Below are 19,143 nucleotides of genomic sequence, written 5' to 3' on the forward strand. Positions count from 1 at the left end.
TCACATATTTGATATTCTCCATATTTATGAATTTTATGATTGTTGTTGCCACAGATCTATATGGAGTAATTAATATTAATGTTATTGTTGACAATTCAATTTATTCTAATCCTGATTGTATTACTTACATATGTACAAATTCTTTTAACTCAGTGGTTTAATAATATGTTTTGGTATTACAACATAATGATACATTTTTGTCAATAATACTACACAATTTGATCTATGCATTGTAATTGCCTTTTGGTTTTATATCTACTAATCATTGTCTTGTCCTCCTGATGAGGCCCCTCTTGTAGCGATGCTCCAGACTGTCTGGACCTGCAGTTAAAGTTCGAGTTCCCACTTTCCTATTCCTATTACCCTTCCTTTTCCTTTCCCTTCTCCTTTACTCTCATCTTTTCCCTTCTTCCTTCAACAAGTTACATTATGTAAAACCATCTTTTCTGGTGCAAACTCAGCATTAAACATCTACACCCTTCTTGATTAACACTTATCATGTCCATCTTTGGTCAATCCATTGATCATATAATTCCTGTTGCGGATCAGGGTTTTCCTTTCTACCTAACACTCACTCCCCTTCCCTTCACACTTTCCTCACTTCTTCTCTCTTTTCTTTTCTTTCCTCTTCTCTTCTTTTATTTTCACATATCTTAACAAAATCCTCACAAATTCTTTTGATATATTTTGACATTTACAGTAACCACTTACCACTGATTATTTCCATTTCTTTTATCAATATGGTTATCTCACATACCCTTCGAGTAGTAACTTGAAATGTTCATGGATTAACACATTATATCAAAAGGAAAAAAGTACTCTCTTATTTACAATAAAAACATGTGGATATCTCTTTACTTCAGGAAACCCATCTCATCTGAAAAATTACACAGCGATTGGGTGGGAAAGGTGATCCATAGCAGTATAGGCAGAGGGGATGATCCAGAAGCGAAACCTCCTTGTAAATGTGGAGTTGCGATTCTTATTCATAAATCTATTCCTCTTCCAGTGACAGTATTTAAAACCTGGACGGATTCGGATGGGTGGTATGTCTTTATCAAATTAATAATTGGTGAAACTCATATTTGCGTTGGTTCAATTTACGCTCCAACTGGAGCGAAAAAGTAATTCCTTCTTCAGTTGAACCGCCTTCTAACTGAGCTAGGCACTTCACAATTCCTTATTGGTGGAGACTGGAATTTAGTGCTATATTCAGTTCTGGACAAAACAGGTCCTCTAGACAAGACTAAAATGGCAGATAGGGCTTTGATGAACGATATATTGGCAGACCTCGGTGTGGTAGATTACTGGCGTCTATCTCATCCAGCAGATATAGAGTACACCTTCACTTCGCCCACTCATTGTACACTTTCTCGTTTTTATTATTTTTTGGTCACTCAAAATGTGGTGCAGTTGACTCAGGAATCTCATATTTTAGAGGCAGCACTTTCTGATCATTCTACAGTCCTTCTTTCACTCGAAATTGGATTTGCCAGACCAGGACTCAAGCCCTGGCGTATGAACGTACAGCGTTATAGAACTCCTAAAGGTAAAGTTCTATTACAATCTCATCTCCAAGATTACATTTCCATCAACCAGGGGCCCGTTAATTCAGGTAGAACCTTATGGGCAGCAGCAAAATCTACTATACGCGACCAGCTCATGAGAGATGCTGCACAAGCTAATGGACAAAATGCTGCCAGACAGAAAGAATTGGAACAAGATATAGCGTCCTATACTCATCTATACACAACTGATCCTACACTTACTCATCGTAAATCTTTGGAAAAAGCTTGTATGGCCCTAAATATTTTTTATACCTCTAAAGCAGAGTATGCTCTGCAAAGAATGAAAGGGAGACATTACAAACTGGGAAAAAGCAGGGAGGTTATTGGCAGCACAGTTATGACAAAGAGAAGCAGCTATGGGCATACATGCTATAAAATCAGCTAGAGGTAATATACTAACTAGACCTCAATGAATTTGCTCTATTTTATAAATCTCTCTACACTGCTGAGATTCAAGCTGAAGATGACAAACTTGATACATTCCTTACATAGGCAAAACTACCCTGTCTATCGGATGAAGGCAGAGAGATATTGGAGTTAGAGATCACCAAAGACGAGATTTCAGATGCAATAGCCAACTTACCTTACCATAAGGCCCTGGTTGAAGATGGTTTCTCTGCAGAATTTTATCGCTGAGTGGGATCAGAGGTGATTCATTCTCTTCAGTCTGCATTTCAGGAAGCAGAACAAGAGGACTCATTGGGTCTCTTATCTAATAAAGCTATAATTGCTGTTCTAGCCAAACCTGGCAGAGATCCTTTACTTTGTGGCAGTTATCGCCCCCATATCACTGTTAAATTGTGATATTAAAATTGTGGCTAGCGTTCTTGCATCTCGCTTACGTAAAGTCTTACCTTCTTTGTTTCATCATACACATGTCACATTTGTTCCAGAACACCCTTCTAGGAACCATTGTCGCACCTTAGCCCACACGCTATGGTCTGCCAAACGTCATCAAAATGATGCATTAGCCTTCTATTTTATAATAACCCTACTTCCCGGGTAAATTGCGGGGGCTTTGTGTCAGAACCATTTCCAATCCGTAGAGGCACTTAAGGCTGTCCCCTCTCTCAGCTCCTCTTTCTTCTAGCTATGGAGCCTTTGACAGAGACTATACATCAAGCTACTAATGTTACAGGCGTATGCCTTCCGACAGGAGAATCGAAAATCTATTTGTACGCGGACGACATCCTACTTACACTCACGGATTTAACCAATGCTTTATTATCTATACTTCAAATTATAAATAGTTTCTCTTCCTTTCCTGGTTACAAAATTAATTGCGACAAAAGTGAAGCACTACCCCTTTCAGATGGGACTACAAAAGCGGCTATACATGGATTTCCATTTCAATGGCAACCCTCGTGCACCACATTTTTAGATATATTAGTGAACAAAAGCATAGAAGGCATGATTATAGATAACTCAAACCCTCTCATTACTCAGATGCAGTGTGACTAGGACTAGGACTTTCAATGTGGAGTAGAGTACAAGCCAATACAATGGTTACTCTCTCATGTTTCATATACGCTCTTGGTATGCTCCCTATTCAGATTCCTCTAACCATACTGCATTCAATAGATTCTAAGATAAAATCGTATGTATGACACTCAGATAGACCTCGTCTGGCAGCACTGAAATTAAAGGCTCATCGTTCTTATGGAGGAATGAGCTTCCCATCAGAGGAACATTATGCCCTTGTATTACAATTATCCCAAATTACTTACATGATATCAAAAGCTTCCGATTTGCCGCAATGGGTGCATATAGAAAGGCATTGTTCATCAGCAGAAACAGGCCTTTCTGTTTTATATGGGACACAGGCTTATCATACTGACTCCATTAATCCTATCTTATCAGTTATGCGTGGGTCTTGGCAGCGAGTGCACAGATTACTAGGTTCACATCCTCGTATCCACAGAAAAAACCCTTTATGGAACAATGCGAACAGACGCATTAATAAACAACCAATATATTGGCCCCTCTGCAAGGCAGCAGGTATTTCTACCCTAGGATCAAATCCTCTCTGGTGGTGACCTTAAGACGTTTACACAAATACAAGAGGAATTTGATCTATCTACCCTACAATCTGGGAATGATACTCAGCTTCGACAATGCTTATAGAGAAGCTTAGGACCGCATCCTTGAATGCTACAGGTTTCACCAGTAGTAACATATCTTCATACTTGGGGAGAGCATAAAGGAGTTACGTTTGGTTTATATGAAGTACTCACATCCCATCTTTTTTCACAACCTCTAGCACAGGAATTACGTATCAAATGGCAAACCAAACGATCGAATTCCTATATGGATAATGAGTGGAAAGAGATCCTTGATGATTTAAATAAAGGCACACGTGAAGCAAGGCTAAAAGTTTGTTTATTCAAAATTCTCCATGATTGGCATTGATATCCAACAAAGCTACATAAAGCTGGTTTACTTTCTCATGCTAACTGCTGGAGATGTGATAACACTGCTTGTGACATATTCCATATCATTTGTAAATGTCCGCTGCTACAATCTTTCTGGGAATATGTGGCTAAAACTTTACATACTACAATGCCATTGCAACCTCCACTTACCTCTCCCACTATTCTTTTACACTATACACGTCAATCACAAACACTTTCTAAACCTCAGCGTCAGCTTCTACATACAGCTTTAGCTACAGCAAAAATTGTATTTTCCGGCAGAAGATTTCACCTAATCCACCATCGCAGGAAGCATGGATGCTACCTATGATTCACACAGCTTCTTTTGAAAGTGTCATATATAATCTCCAGGACCATACAAATTTGTTTCTTCAAGTATGGTCACCCTTCATAGGCCCAGGGAATGATAAGGATTAATTTTGTGGTAAATAACCCAAATCAATCAGTGATATTGTTGATCACCAGTGGTTGCCTTCTAACATATTACAAATCTAATACCTATCTATTATCCTTTCAGAGATGATGTTCATATTTTTATATTAACACTTGTATGTCTTTACGTATTCATGTGTATAAATGTATTTGTAGGTGCATACAGATATATATATATATATATATAGATATATATGCAATACCTCGCAGCAGCTACGCTTTCCATCAGCGAAATACGAGGCAAGAACCAACTTATCTTCAGCATACTTTATTTAGCCAACAGACAGATTGCCATGATGCGTTTCGGCCGTCCCAGCGGCCTTGGTCACATGGCGTTGAAGAGTGCTTAACCCTTTTTAAAGTGCAAAGTGCAGTCACATGTCATTTTGATGGAAATAGAGAAAATACTATTAGTACAAATACATATATTTTTATAATAGTAATATCATTACTAGCTGTATGAATACATAGAAAAACTTTGTATTAGTTTTCAGACATTATAACTAAACATGTCTCTGATGTGTTTTGGATAAAAAATAGCGTAATGCAATCAAATATCTGCATAAATGCTGGTTCCAACATCCAAAACACAACTAAATTATTATAGCCTCATCCATCTGACATTGCATGTCTAGAATTCAAAAACTGGTGCTCACCAAAAGTGTACAAAATCATAACAACAAAATTATATAAATTTCTATTATTACATAATAATAGATAAAATCAAAAGAAAATCAACTAATATCATAAATCCATACAGAAGAAATGTTCAACTGTGAAATATTGTCCAGTCACTGAGTATACTTAACCAAAAGTATTGCAAATAATTATCATTTTCTCAGTGTACATGTAGCTATATTCTGATTCTATATTCATTATTGCACATCCTGTATTACCACGGGAATAACTTACATTATAAAGTGACCTTGTGTTGTAGTGCAATATATTCAAAGTGACTGGTGCATTGAGATTTCAAGGACTTAATGGTGTGGGAGAAAGTTGCCGGGATATATAGATGGAGGAGATAGATGTCAATAAAAATTATTAGTCATTCAATTCAAGACTCAATTAGAAATGCTAAATTCATACAGTACTGGATGGAATAAACAATACATTGGAATTCACTAAAATGGCACACAATTGATTACGCCATTAAAATGAATTACAACAACACCATAAAATTGACCTATTATAAAAAAGGGAATCGGTAACATAACTAAAACCAGCTATCATAAAAGACACTTGGATAAAACTACCCTAGCATCTAAAAGACGGCTAAAATCAATTATATCAAAAGTATACATCACAGTTATAAATATCCTTTCAATAAAAAAGGCATTATATTTTACACAGTATAAATACAAAAATGTGCAACTTATGCAATGTATAATCCAACTCCTCTTTCCAATCTGACTAAAGTGCTGCTTAATGTAGGTCTATAATCCATTATCTTACTTGGGTGTGCCTGTTTCCAATTTATAGGTATGTGTGGAGGTCCTCCGTAGTATTGAGGCCTCCAGGCCATTTGGAATTAAACTCAAGAATATATTTAGTTTCCAGCCTGCGCATACAAGCCTCTCTATCACCCCCTCTTTTTGTAATCGGGACCAATTCAATTGCATAGTATTTTAGGCACTGAGGTCTACTATTATGACATGCCTCAAAGTGCCTGGCAACCGGATAGCTTTGATCTTTGTTGGTGATAGCGCGTAGGTGCTGCAAGATCCTCTTATGGATCTGCAGTTTGCTACTTCCTATATACTTGAGTTTACAATCACATTCCAATATGTAAACACAATACTCTGTTCTACAGGTAAGATGTTGTTTTATTTCCCTAGCAGTCTTTGGAATTACAGTAGTGTATTTCTTGGTGTTCACACCATGTTGGCACGCCTTGCATGCCAAACACTTGTAGAAACCCCTGCTGATTGGCCGCCATGGTTCCTTACCAAGATGTTCCTCACTATTTTTTGAGAGGATAGTGCCCATACACAAACCTTTACGGTAAGTTATTGACGGATTTGGGGGCATCAATTCTCCAATTAGTGGGTCATCTCGAACAAAATGCCAATTTCTTCTGACAATACTCCTAAGTTCTTTTTCCTGCTTTGAGTACGTCATTATTAATTTTACTGGATTGGCATTTCCATTTTGTAATATACTAGGTTTTTGATTATATATTAACAGTTCACCTCTTGCTTTGAGCCGTGACTTTCTTATGGCGGTTTGTATTATCTTAGTACTGTAACCCCTATCCACAAATCTCGTAAGGCTTTCTTGTTGCTTGATGATCATATCTTTATTGTTGCTACAGATACGGCGGATGTGTAGCATCTCACCATACGGTAAAGATTTGATCAAATGCTGTGGATGGTCACTCATTGCATGTAAAAGAGTGTTCCCTGCCGTCGGTTTTCTAAAAAGGGTAGTATTAAGAACATTGTTTGATAATAAAGCCTGCACATCTAAGAATGTCACTGATTCCTTACTTATACTAAGGTAAAATGCAAGTTAAGATCATTTTCATTGATTTCCTGTATGAAGTTTCAAATACTTTCTTCAGAACCATGCCACACAATAAAAAGATCATCAATAAAACGAAGCCAACAGATTATATTTGATGTGCAGCATTTTTTGCGTTTGAGGACCAGTTCCTCCCACCACCCCATAAACAGGCACCCATAACTTGGGGAGAAACTGGCCCCCATTGCCACACCCTGAACTTGTTGGAACATTTGTACATTAAACATGAAGTGATTGTTCTCAAGGCAGAATGGCAGCATTTCCAAAAGCATCTTGGTGTGATGGGCTAATTCCATTGGCCTGCGGCTAAGATAGTACTCTCATGCACGCAGGCCATCCCTATGCTTTATACATGTATATAAGAAACTGACATCCAACGTCACTAGCAACAGGTCTGGTGTCCACACGATCTCCTCTACTTTACGCAAGAAGTCACTTGAGTCCTGTACGTAAGATTTCAGGGATTTCATATGTGGCTGCAAAAAGTAGTCGATATACCTAGAGAGGTTTTCCAGGGGACCGCCACACGCCACAATGATTAGCCTTCCTGTCGGTGCAGTAATGTTTTTATGGACTTTAGGTATAAAGTATATGTATGGAAACAGTGAGTGGTGCTTCTTTAGATACTTGAACTCATCCCCACTTAGCATACCAAGTCCTTTCCATGCCACCAAATTCCTGCATAGATTTTCCAGCATAATCCTGTATTTCTGTGGGTTGCTTTTGTTGTAACATTGGATGTCATCCAGTTGTCTGTGTGCCTCCTCAAGATAATTTGTGATGGGCCACAAGACAGTATTTCCGCCTTTATCGGAATTACGAACTATTACTTCAGCATCCTTTAATTTTGTTGACAATTGATTCAGTTTTCTCTCTTGGTTAGTGTATTGTCGCTTATTTTCATTGTTGTTTTGAGCCAGCTTTTTAATTTGTCGTACAATCGCGTCACTAAAGGCATCAAGCTCATCCCGTGCAGCCAGGGGAATATACTTGGATTTAGCCTTGAATGGGGTGCTTGGCTTCTTTTGTCCACTGGACGCAACTATTTCTTGTGTCCCCATATTTTCCTCACTTCCTAGCTGGCACATATCATGGAACAGGTTTAAATCGCTAACTGCCAGTTCGGAGGTGCTTATCCCAGATTTGGATGGTGCCATATGTTGGCCAACTGTTTTATGCACAAATTGCTTTTTTAGCTTTAATTTCCGTATATATTGATAAATGTCAGCCCTTGTCCTTGTGTATGAGAAATTCGATTCAGGGCAGAAGCTTAGACCTAAGCTCAAAAGCTGACGTTCTGCAGCTGATAGAACCACGGTGCTCAGGTTTATTATGGATTTGGCTGGTAGTTGTTCCATGGTTTGCTGTGTTTCCAAGCTCTCACCACTTAGTGAATCCACTGCAGTACCTGTGGCTAAGGCTGGGGCTTCCTGGTTCCTCCACGACCCCAGCCCCGTCCGCGTTTGGTCATATCTCCTTTGTTTAGCGGCTTTTCTCCTGCCCCTCCTGCGCTGGGATTTGGTTGTGTCGTATATATATATATATATATATATATATATATATATATATATATATATATATATATATATATAGTCGCTCCAAGGTTGTCCACCTTTGAGTAGCACACGAGCAGCAGCTTGATTTATGTGTAGGTGAGGACGGGAATCCGCTTGCAGATGCCGCTCCGTAATGGATCTGCCCGACGCGTTTCGAAGCTCCATATGCTTCTCGTCAGGGGCTTTAACAGAAGCGGTATGCGCAACCCCTAACCCACTTCTACATTTTCCATATGACACACCCACCAATGGGAGGCTCAAATGAGACTGTGTATTATGGTAAGTGTGGTGCGGAAAGCACACAATCAAGTCCTGTATGGACCCCGCAAGAGGGCCCGTCCTCGATTCCATGTACGGCTGCTGCTTCACTGCCGTGACCCCTAAGGATAGCGGGGTGGTGCATACTCTGCGGCTGGATGGCCGCATGTAAATTGTCACTCCAAGGTTGTCCACCATTGAGTAGCACACGAGCAGCAGCTTGATTTATGTGTAGGTGAGGACGGGAATCCGCTTGCAGATGCCGCTCCGTAATGGATCTGCCTGACGCGTTTCAAAGCTCCATATGCTTTTCTTCAGGGGCTTTAACGGAAGCGGTATGAGCAACCGTTAACCCACTTCTCCATTTTCCATATGACACACCCACCAATGGGAGGCTTAAATGAGACTGTGTATTATGGGAAGTGTGGTGCGGAAAGCACACAATCAAGTCCTGTATGGACCCCGCAAGTGGGCCCGTCCTCGATTCCATGTATGGCTGCTGCTTCACTGACGTGACCCCCAAGGATAGCGGGGTGGTGCATACTTTGCGGCTGGATTGCCATATGTAAATTGTTGCTCCAAGGTTGTCCACCTTTGAGTAGCACACGTGCAGCAGCTTGAGTTATGTGTAGGTGGGGACGGGAATCCGCTTGCAGATGCCGCTCCGCAATGAATCTGCCCGACGCGTTTCGAAGCTCCATATGTTTCTCTTCAGGGGCTTTAACGGAAGCGGTATGTGCAACCGCTAACCCACTTCTCCATTTTCCATATGACACACCCACCAATGGGAGGCTCAAATGAGACTGTGTATTATGGGAAGTGTGGTGCGGAAAGCACACAATGTGTGCAGCAGCTTGAGTTATGTGTAGGTGGGGACGGGAATCCGCTTGCAGATGCCGCTCCGCAATGAATCTGCCCGACGCGTTTCGAAGCTCCATATGTTTCTCTTCAGGGGCTTTAACGGAAGCGGTATGTGCAACCGCTAACCCACTTCTCCATTTTCCATATGACACACCCACCAATGGGAGGCTCAAATGAGACTGGTTATTATGGGAAGTGTGGTGCGGAAAGCACACAATCAAGTCCTGTATGGACCCCGCAAGTGGGCCCGTCCTGGATTCCATGTACGGCTGCTGCTTCACTGCCGTGACCCCCACGGATAGCTGGGTGGTTCATACTCTGCGGCTGGATGGCCGCATGTAAATTGTCGGGCAGATCCATTACGGAGAGGCATCTACAAGCGGATCCCCGTCCTCACCTATACATAAATCAAGCTGCTGCTCGTGTGCTACTTAAAGGTGGACAACCTTGGAGCGACAATATATATATATATTACCTACTGGCGGTCGCCATTAGGTAGTTATAGTTAGGACCTAGTTACCATGAGAAATCCGCAACATTCTATTGGGAATATCTTTGGCGCCGGTTGAGGAATTTGCGTGTAATTTTCCAAAATTATATATGTCCCCCTTTGAGCTAATCTTTAATTCTAACTTTCCTATTGCTGCTCTGTAGGATATATGTCCCATTCGCCAAACACTGTCCCCTTCCACTTCCACTTTACAACTAAAATGTAGGCCTCACTATGGGGAGTTCTACACATTTCTTGAACGGAACACCTCACATAAGAGAACCAGCACCATCATAGTTCTATGGCCGTACCTTCATGAATTGCATGTAAGATTAAGTGCAGTAGTACCACAGTAGAACTGCTACAGATACTTTTAAATGCCTTTGTGAATTACTCCCTGAATGCACGGAGTTAATGTAGCTGGACAGGAAGGACTACATTAGTATGAAAAGGTCATTAAAATGGAAAATCAAATAGAATTATTGACAGTAGGTCTAAGAAAATGCCACCTTTCTAGAAGTAAAACAAAGAATCGTGTGGACATATTATTTCTCCAAATATCTTTAGATAAACTCTTTTAACTCATAAAGAGGGTTTAGAGTATTTATTTCACTTATTACTTTCAACATTAGTTAACATACATACAAAACATTAACTCATGTCATAAGAAAGTAATTTAGCATTACATTAAATCATAAATACCCAACAAATTGACCTTTAACAAATGCATAACAGGCAATTCAACATGAATGAACAGTCCTTAAATAAGAAAAGAAACAATAGCAGTGCAGACTTGTTCTCAATTTGTAATACTGCAACCTGCTAAAACTAGCTAGATGACAATGATTTTGCAACAGGCTAAATGCCTTGTTTGCACACTAGATAATTCAGTGAGGTCATTGTACTTGCGGCTAGCTGTATGTGGTTGACGCGTTTCTGAACCCTGTATATGTTTTAGGGTTCTCTTCAGGACCAGGACTTGGTTGATCTCTTTTGGAATAGAGAGTTCTGGTAGTAAATGACCCAATGGAAAGCACTGTTCAATGTATTAAACTTGTGTCTTCTTTTCTTTTTCCACAAGCTGAAAAATCCACGTTGTGTGCAATCTACGATGTTTTAAACTTCAAACGTAGAAGCGAAGGAATTCACTCAGCGTGATGTGTTTTAACTTGAATGTGTGAGCCAAAGTTTGCGCTCAAACCCGGCGGCAAGGCAAGTGTCTCTTCATTATGTGACTTCGTTTTCTAAATTCTTTTGAAAGCGCGTGTCAGTATTCTCCCTCTCTGGCTAATGGCTTGTGTCTTCTCGTTAGCCGACTACGTTTGAAGTTTAAAAAATTGTAGATTGCACACAACAGAGATTTTCCGGCTTGTGGAAAAAGAAAAGAACACACAAGATTAATTCATTGAACAGTGCTTTCCACTGCCAGACCTCTCTATAAAGGAGAGAGCACAAGGACTTTAGCATTGTTTTCTTTTTTTTTAACTGAGTTTTATATAGCGCAAACTTGACCTGGTACCGGGTATCACAATGCTTTACATAGCACCAGTTGCGTTACATGAGGACACATTCATTTTTGTTAGGCACAGGGAGATTAAGTGATTCGCCCAGAATCACTAGATGTTCTGCATCATTGCCGAGACTCTGACCCAGTTCCCCAGATTTGAGGTCGACCGCCCTAGCCATTAGGCCAACTCCTCTCCCCAAGTTAACAGTGGTAAATTCCACAGAGTCCAAATGCCAATAAAAAAGAAATCTAGACAACAGGATGGGAGAAGGCAAGAACTTTAGTGGAAGACTACACCAAGGTTTAAAAGCCCTCCAGAAAGGCTCAGCCTCTCTGAAAAAATAACACAGTTTCTTTATGTTTAGGGACCCAGAAACGTAATCAAGCAAAAAACTCATAAGCTCCAGAGCCTTAGCGATACCGACCTCTGACAGGTATCCAAGGCGGCAGCTACAATTTCAGATTAGTCCTGCAGGAAGACTGCTTTTTCTTCAAACAAAATGAGAAAGTCCCTTTTTGAGTAGGACTTTGAAATGTTTTAAAATTCTATGACTTTCAGAATTTCCCTGGGAACAATCCACTTGGGGTATTCAACCAGGGCTCCGTCATGAATGGCCTCAAACCATACCTACATCCTGGGCTAACACCACCATTGATTACCATTGACACACTACGTTTTTTTGAACTACATTCACATAAGCTTTAACAATTAAATTCCGCTGTTCTCCGTGTGGACTTTAGTCATCATATTTTCTCTCTTTTTCTAATCTAGTTTGAGATTTTTCTTGTTTGTTATTTTCACTTTATTACAGTTTTGGTACTGCATACATCCTTCACACATTGCCCCAAGTTAAGCCTGTCAGCTCTATGCTATAGCTACTAGGGGGTTGTGTTCAGGTTCATTTAGTGACTTTCAGGGTTCAACCTGACAAGCCTTGTGATTATTCTTTGAGGTGGGCAGTCAGCCACCCCCAAACAATAATTCAGTTTCTTATAAGAACTAACAAAACACAGCATTACATGGGCTAGTTAACATATGGCTGCCCAAGATAAGGCACTAAACCACCTGACAGATGAAAAATCAAAGTTCCAGTTTGGTACTGTTGCTGTTCCGACAGCTGAACATGAATGTCCAGCAAGGCTTTCTCCAGGACCTTTCTGATGTGAGGCAAGAGAAGGGTTACCAGAGAAGGGTTGTGAGTAACCCTGGCCGTAGTTTGCATAGTAGCGCTACGCGTAGCTATGCAAAGTGCATTTCGCACTACGCGAGCTACGCAAACTGCGTAGTGCACTGTGCAAAATGCTGTTCGCAATGATTGCACAGAGCAAGCAGTTGTTTCTGCTGCTCAAGTAGATTTCTACTTGAGCGGCAGCTTTCTCAAAACACAGACTGGTAGTTTCTCATCGCGAGCGGTCGGGAGCATACGCAACCATTCTCAATGAGAAACCTTTCCTCCCCGCCTTGAGAATCTCGCCGGGAGGTTTATTTTCCACGCTTGCGATCGGCAACTTGATGTTGAGGACCGCGAGTAAGCAAAAAATGACCGCTACGCGTGTTTGCACTGTGCTACGTGGAATGTAGAGCAAACTTCGCAAACTATGCGAACGTATTGTAGAACTTCACCCAGGGTTAGTTGTGAGGACCCTCCCAAGATGTCTCTGCCCTTTATTTGGACAGAGCTGGAGGTCCTCACAGCACATACGATGCTCCCTGGAATTTGAAATGGTAACTCTGACTGCAGAGCACTTCTTTCTAATCTCAGACTAGATTGGAGCTATGCTGCGGTTGTGCATCTGGGTGTCAGGGCCCCCGTTCATAAGAGGTATTTTTTGGATACTCTCTCGCTGATGATCACAAGTTCTCAAATAGCAACCTTATGGGCCCTCTTGCTACTCTCCTCAGCATTTTGTAGCTAAAATGACAAATAAAACAGCATTATGGGCTTTATGGTATTCAGAGGAAAGGATACATGTGGAATGGCCATTTCTGTACTTCTACTATGTGACGTACTGTTTGTGGTGGGCGGTGGAAAACTCCATCTCCATTACACAGCTCTACATCTACATAGTGGAGATGAATTTCTTAGCCTCATTTATAGAGTTCTACACCGTAAAGTTGAAGACATGTGTGTATAAACAGGAAGTGAACGGCTCAACATTCCTGCCATTATAGGAGGCTCCTTAGTGGTACCACATAACACCTACAAGTGAAACTACACACAGATAAAAAAAAGTATTAAATGTGCAATGTAACATATGTGTGTGCATTTGTACATGTCTTTGGTGAAGTTCTCGACCCTCAACATACTGTGTTCTGATTTGAGAGGAGAACACAAGTCTGGAAAGTGGGATATCTAAGTGTCATATGTAACGTGAGCATGAATAAGTGGGTACATTTGATGATGAAATCATGGTCGTGCAACATTGATGTCTCAGGGTGATATTTGTGGACACTGTCATTGCACATATTTCATCATTGACTCAACCCTTTGAAAACACTGGGACGCAGCAAACAAATTAGCAGTGTATGTGAAATGTGGGGCACACATGTTTACCCGGACTCTGGATTTGTGCCCACCATGGGAAGTTGAAAAGGCCATAGTTCATTGGTATGGGCTAAACGTGTAAGCCTTATTGCATGACAATGTAGTGCAGCACACAACTAACTAGCATGATTCTGCACACTGCCCTTAGGGTCAAGGCATCTGAAGGGCAACTTGGTGCTGCCAAAAATGGAGTAATGAAGTTAATGATGGCTTATAGGTGAATGTGTGTCCTGCTGCACCTCTGTGAGGCAGGGTTGTAGAGCATCAGAAAGGGAGATAGGAAGAGAGGCCATTCCTGGTATCACCTGAAACAAAGACATGTGATAATATTTGTACAGTTAGTTCCAATAGAATACTTCAGACATCCCATACATGGAATCAATTTTATGATCATTAGTCTGATGGGAAGATATTTGTGAATATTTCACATGTATACATGCACTCCCTGTGTGAGTTAGTACATTTACCAAGTATTTGTATGTTGCTAAAACCATCAGCAACCAACTGACAGATCATAAACTATAGGCAAAATATGTGGCAGAATATGATATATTGTAGATAGGGCTCCATATAGAGAGCAAACAGGAGGGGGGAGAGTGGGCACCCCTGCATTTTCCTGCGAGAGATCCACAATAATTCAGAATAACTCCCAGCATTTACCACCCTAGCATGTGGAGTCTTATAAAGTGCCTGAATCATTTTGATAAAATCTTCCCCTATACTGAAAGCAGACAACGTTACCCATAAGCAGTCCCATGCCACACAGTCATATGCCTTCTTGGCATCTAGTAATATCATGCCCATATTCATATTGCACTTCTCAGCGATGTCAAAGGCTGCAATTGCTGTATTGATGTGAGCAATAGTATCGCTCCCTGATGCAAATTCCTGTTGCTGTGGGGATACTAAGGCTGGAATTACTGAATTGAGGCGGAAAGCCAACCTTTTAGCGAACCATTTGGCATCAGTGTTAATGAGTGAAATGAGCCCGTATGAGCCCAAATCTTCAGCTGGTTTCACTTTTTTTTAAAACACCACAGTATTAGCTATTTGCCAGCTTGTTCGGACTGGCCCTCCTGCCTGAATAAATTGAATGACAGAAGTAAATTCCAAACTCGGTATATCTTATAATATCTTATAAAACTCCATGCGTAATGAGTCTTCACCTGCAGCCTTACCTGAGGGTAGGGCCATTATTGCAGCCTCAATTTTCAGCCTTGAAATATCTGTTTGCACATCATTGGACTGATATTCCGCAAGAGATGGGAGATTGAAGCGTTGAATATATTCTATGCATTTACCTTGATCGAACTCTAGTGACTGGCTGTATAGTCTTAAATACCATTTTCTATCTAGTCCCTTAATGGCTTGAATCTTACCCCTATTTTGTTTTTATGTGATTTGGTTTGCTAATACTCTACTGACCCTTTCCCCATATTCATATTGAAGACTCTTATATTTAATAAATCTAGCAGCTATCTGTTCCCTCAGTTGCCGTCCAGCACGGCCTGCATCCCTAGGAGTTGAGTAAATACTTGACATGCTTCAATAGCACCCTGTCTAGTTTTAAATGCATGAAGCAATTAGAGGTGGCGGACCATTTGATGTAAAGAATTAGCTTAATTGGAGGTGGCTCTATATTGTTTGACTACCAATTAAAGAGTAAAACCGCGGACATATGCCTTCATAGTGTTCCATATTATTGATGGTGCAGCCGACCCTCTATTGGTGGTAAACAATTCCCTAAGAGACCCTGAGATAAGATTAATATATTTGCCATTAGTCAATAGATGACGAGAGAAAGTGAACCTAGGAGTATTGGGCCTGTCACAATTTGAATCCAAGGAATCCAAGGAAAATTGGAAGTAGATAAGATTATGATCTGAAACTATCTTTTGACATTCTGACATTTCTATAGTTTCAAACCACATACACTTAATTAAGACCATGTCTATTCTTGAGTACTGATTGTGAGGATAGGAATAATATGTGTAATCAGGATCTGTTGGAAACAAAGTCCGCTAAGCATAGCAAATGCCATATAATTTAATTAGGTTACTCAGGGAAATCCTAGTTCTAGGTTTAAGCACAGTGGCCCTAAAATTAGTAGAATCTATGCCATAATTCATTGCATAATTGTAATCGGGGTCATCAGTATTTGGTTCATAAACAACACATAATACAAATTTAACAGAATATAAAAGCAACTGTACCATAACCCATCTCCCTCCGGATCTCCCCCTGGAGTCAGCCTGCAGTCTTTAGTACCTGGCCCTGAATCATTTTAGAAGAGAGCACCACCACCCAGCGAATTGTTGCAGTCTATGTTGTACAGGCAACCGTATTGTAACCTAGATCCTTAAGTTGGGCTCTATCTTTGTATGCCAAGTGAGTCTCTCTTACGGCCTCAAAATGGGGTTTATAATGTAAGATTTATTACCAATTGTCACTTAGACCGTGCATTAGTCGCTGACACATTCCAACACATACATTTAATCTTAGCCATTTTAGCCACCTAAACAAAATGAAAAAATCTAAACTCCCACCCACCCATAATAAGAATCTCAAAATTTGAAAATAACAGAGCAGCAGAAGCCAGGAAAAAAATAAGTAAAAAAGAGAAAAAGAAAAAATGAAGAAGGGGAAAGCAGAACAGTTAAAAGGGAAAAGAGAAAGAAAAAGCAGAGCTATGGTGCAATTATAACATATTAACATTTCATATATTATATGACAGTAAGGCATGATTGTTCGCCCCTCTAACTCAAGCCAAGCCCTGGGGCATATCTGCTTCCTAAAAGCACATCCAAGAGCAACTATCCTTCATAATGTTGAGATGGGCAGGTTCCTGCAAGAAAGCTTTAGCGCCTGCTGCTTTAAATTGATAAACTGCAGAAGCTTCCATCTCCGGTCCATTGTGGATCTACATAAGACTGAGCGTGTCACAATCAACAAATAATCAATTAAGACTGGTGATGCCGGTCTGCTGTAAGAGAGATAGCTTGTCAGAGGAGGAAGTTTCCAATATATATTAATATAGGTCTGGGTTGTGTTGATTTGGTACCGGAGACATTATGATTGAAAGGAAGGTGATACGCACGTTGTATTTGTGAGTCCCAGTCACTTAAATCCGGGAAGGCCTTCATACACAATTGAACCATATATTGCCAGGGTTTTGTCAGAGCCTTATTTGCCGTCTAGTATCCTAAAAATCCTCAGATTGTTCCGCCTGTGTTGATTTTCCATGTCCTCAATTTTAGTTTGGAAAGATTTCAGTAGACCCTCCTAATTCTCAATAGACTTAGCTGTTGTTGTTGCTTGTTCCTCATTACAGGCACCGTCTCCTGCAGATCTGCCACATCAATGCAAGGTTACTGAGCTGCCCAGAGACCTCTTCATGTGATTTTTGCATCCGTAAATGATCTGCTCATGCCTGGGTATAATAAACTTGGGCCTCAGCCTGTTGAGTTAGAAGGGCCGACATAATTGAGCTCAGGAACGGCTCCTATAGACCCTCCTCCATATGCCCCCCTTAGTCATAAGTAGAAGAGATTGATCAGATAGATTCTCTGAGGATATACCTGAGGGTGAGCCAGGATTTGGAGTGGAGCATTTATGCAGGGCGTGTGGAGCCAGTTGTGCTTGTTGCTAAGGGTACTGTTTTTCCACTTCTGCCCTTAGGTGTGTAGTGAACAGCCGAGATAGAAATCGATTTGACTTCTCCCTTGGAAGTTACCCATTTCCTAAACAGGCTGCTCCTCGTGACCTGATCGCCTGGCTTGCCATACTGGTGCTGCCTCACAGATTTAAGTAATTGGTGCACAGTGGCAGCACCCTAATCTGTCAGCTTTATCTTTTTCTTGGACAGCCTTGAGCCAAGGTCACCGCGTCTTATATGACAGGCGGATCGCTATCCACAGGCTGAGCAGGTTGCGCAATAGCGACCCCATAGCACCTATTAGCCGGTGAGTAGTCTCTTGTAGCCACATCCTTTAAGATCACTCCTGGCTTAGAATTGCCACTCGGCATTCCAAACTTCCATTTATCTCATGAATCCTCGCCTAACACCTCTCTAGGAGCATAGCATGGCAAATCATCATCATTGTTATTCATCCAAGACAAATGTGACATATCAAGGGCAGTACTTACAATTACAGGCTCTGGGGTGTCCTGCACACCCTCTGATAAAGCGTCTTGAATAGTTGGTGCAGTGCTACACCCAGATAAATCATCCACATGGGTCAGAGTTGAAATCGGTGGAACGGGGTCGTAGAGTGGTATGACCTCCAGGGTCTGCTCAGTAGTGCTGGGTGCTTGATCGTGGCCCTGACATTGATCCTGTAGCCAAGACGGTGAGGGAGGAGATATAGTAAGCAATGTAGTTGCAGCTGCTGCCACCATCAAAGCTTCTGCCAACTGCGATTCTTACCCTGGTACCAGTTCTTTAGAGACAGCTTCCACAAGATCTTTAACTGCGCCAGTACTTAAGATCTTCAAGATAGGACAACCCATTTGTGAGGATGTTGAACCCAAAGGTGCAAGTGCCCCAGTGTCGGTAATATCCACCTCTGGTCCATGTTTGGCATGGGTCTTTGCTGCCCCTCGGGCCTGCGTGCTCCTCGTGACGCATTCGTTTTTTTGGGAGCCATTGCAAAGTCCTGGGAAATAAAATGTGGTCACAGTACCCGACTGCAAAGAACCTGGTAGGTATGGCTGAAAGTATGCTTCCCACACAGCTGCAGCAACCAAAAGATGAGTGCCAAAATGTTAGCTTCCGCTAACTACATGGCCGCCCCAAAAAATCCCCAGAAAGCAGCACAGTGGAACAACTCACTGAGGAGAGCACCAGAAATCAGCAGGAAACAGCGCTACGAAAGCTTGGCATTTTCGGCGCTCTGTCACTCGGCTTGCTGCTGAGAAACAACAACCGGAAAGTATTGATGGAGGAGGAAACACGGGATGGAGTTGAGTCC

Source organism: Lissotriton vulgaris, chromosome 3_1 (assembly GCF_964263255.1).
Source record: "Lissotriton vulgaris chromosome 3_1, aLisVul1.2, whole genome shotgun sequence".
Taxonomy (NCBI): domain Eukaryota; kingdom Metazoa; phylum Chordata; class Amphibia; order Caudata; family Salamandridae; genus Lissotriton; species Lissotriton vulgaris.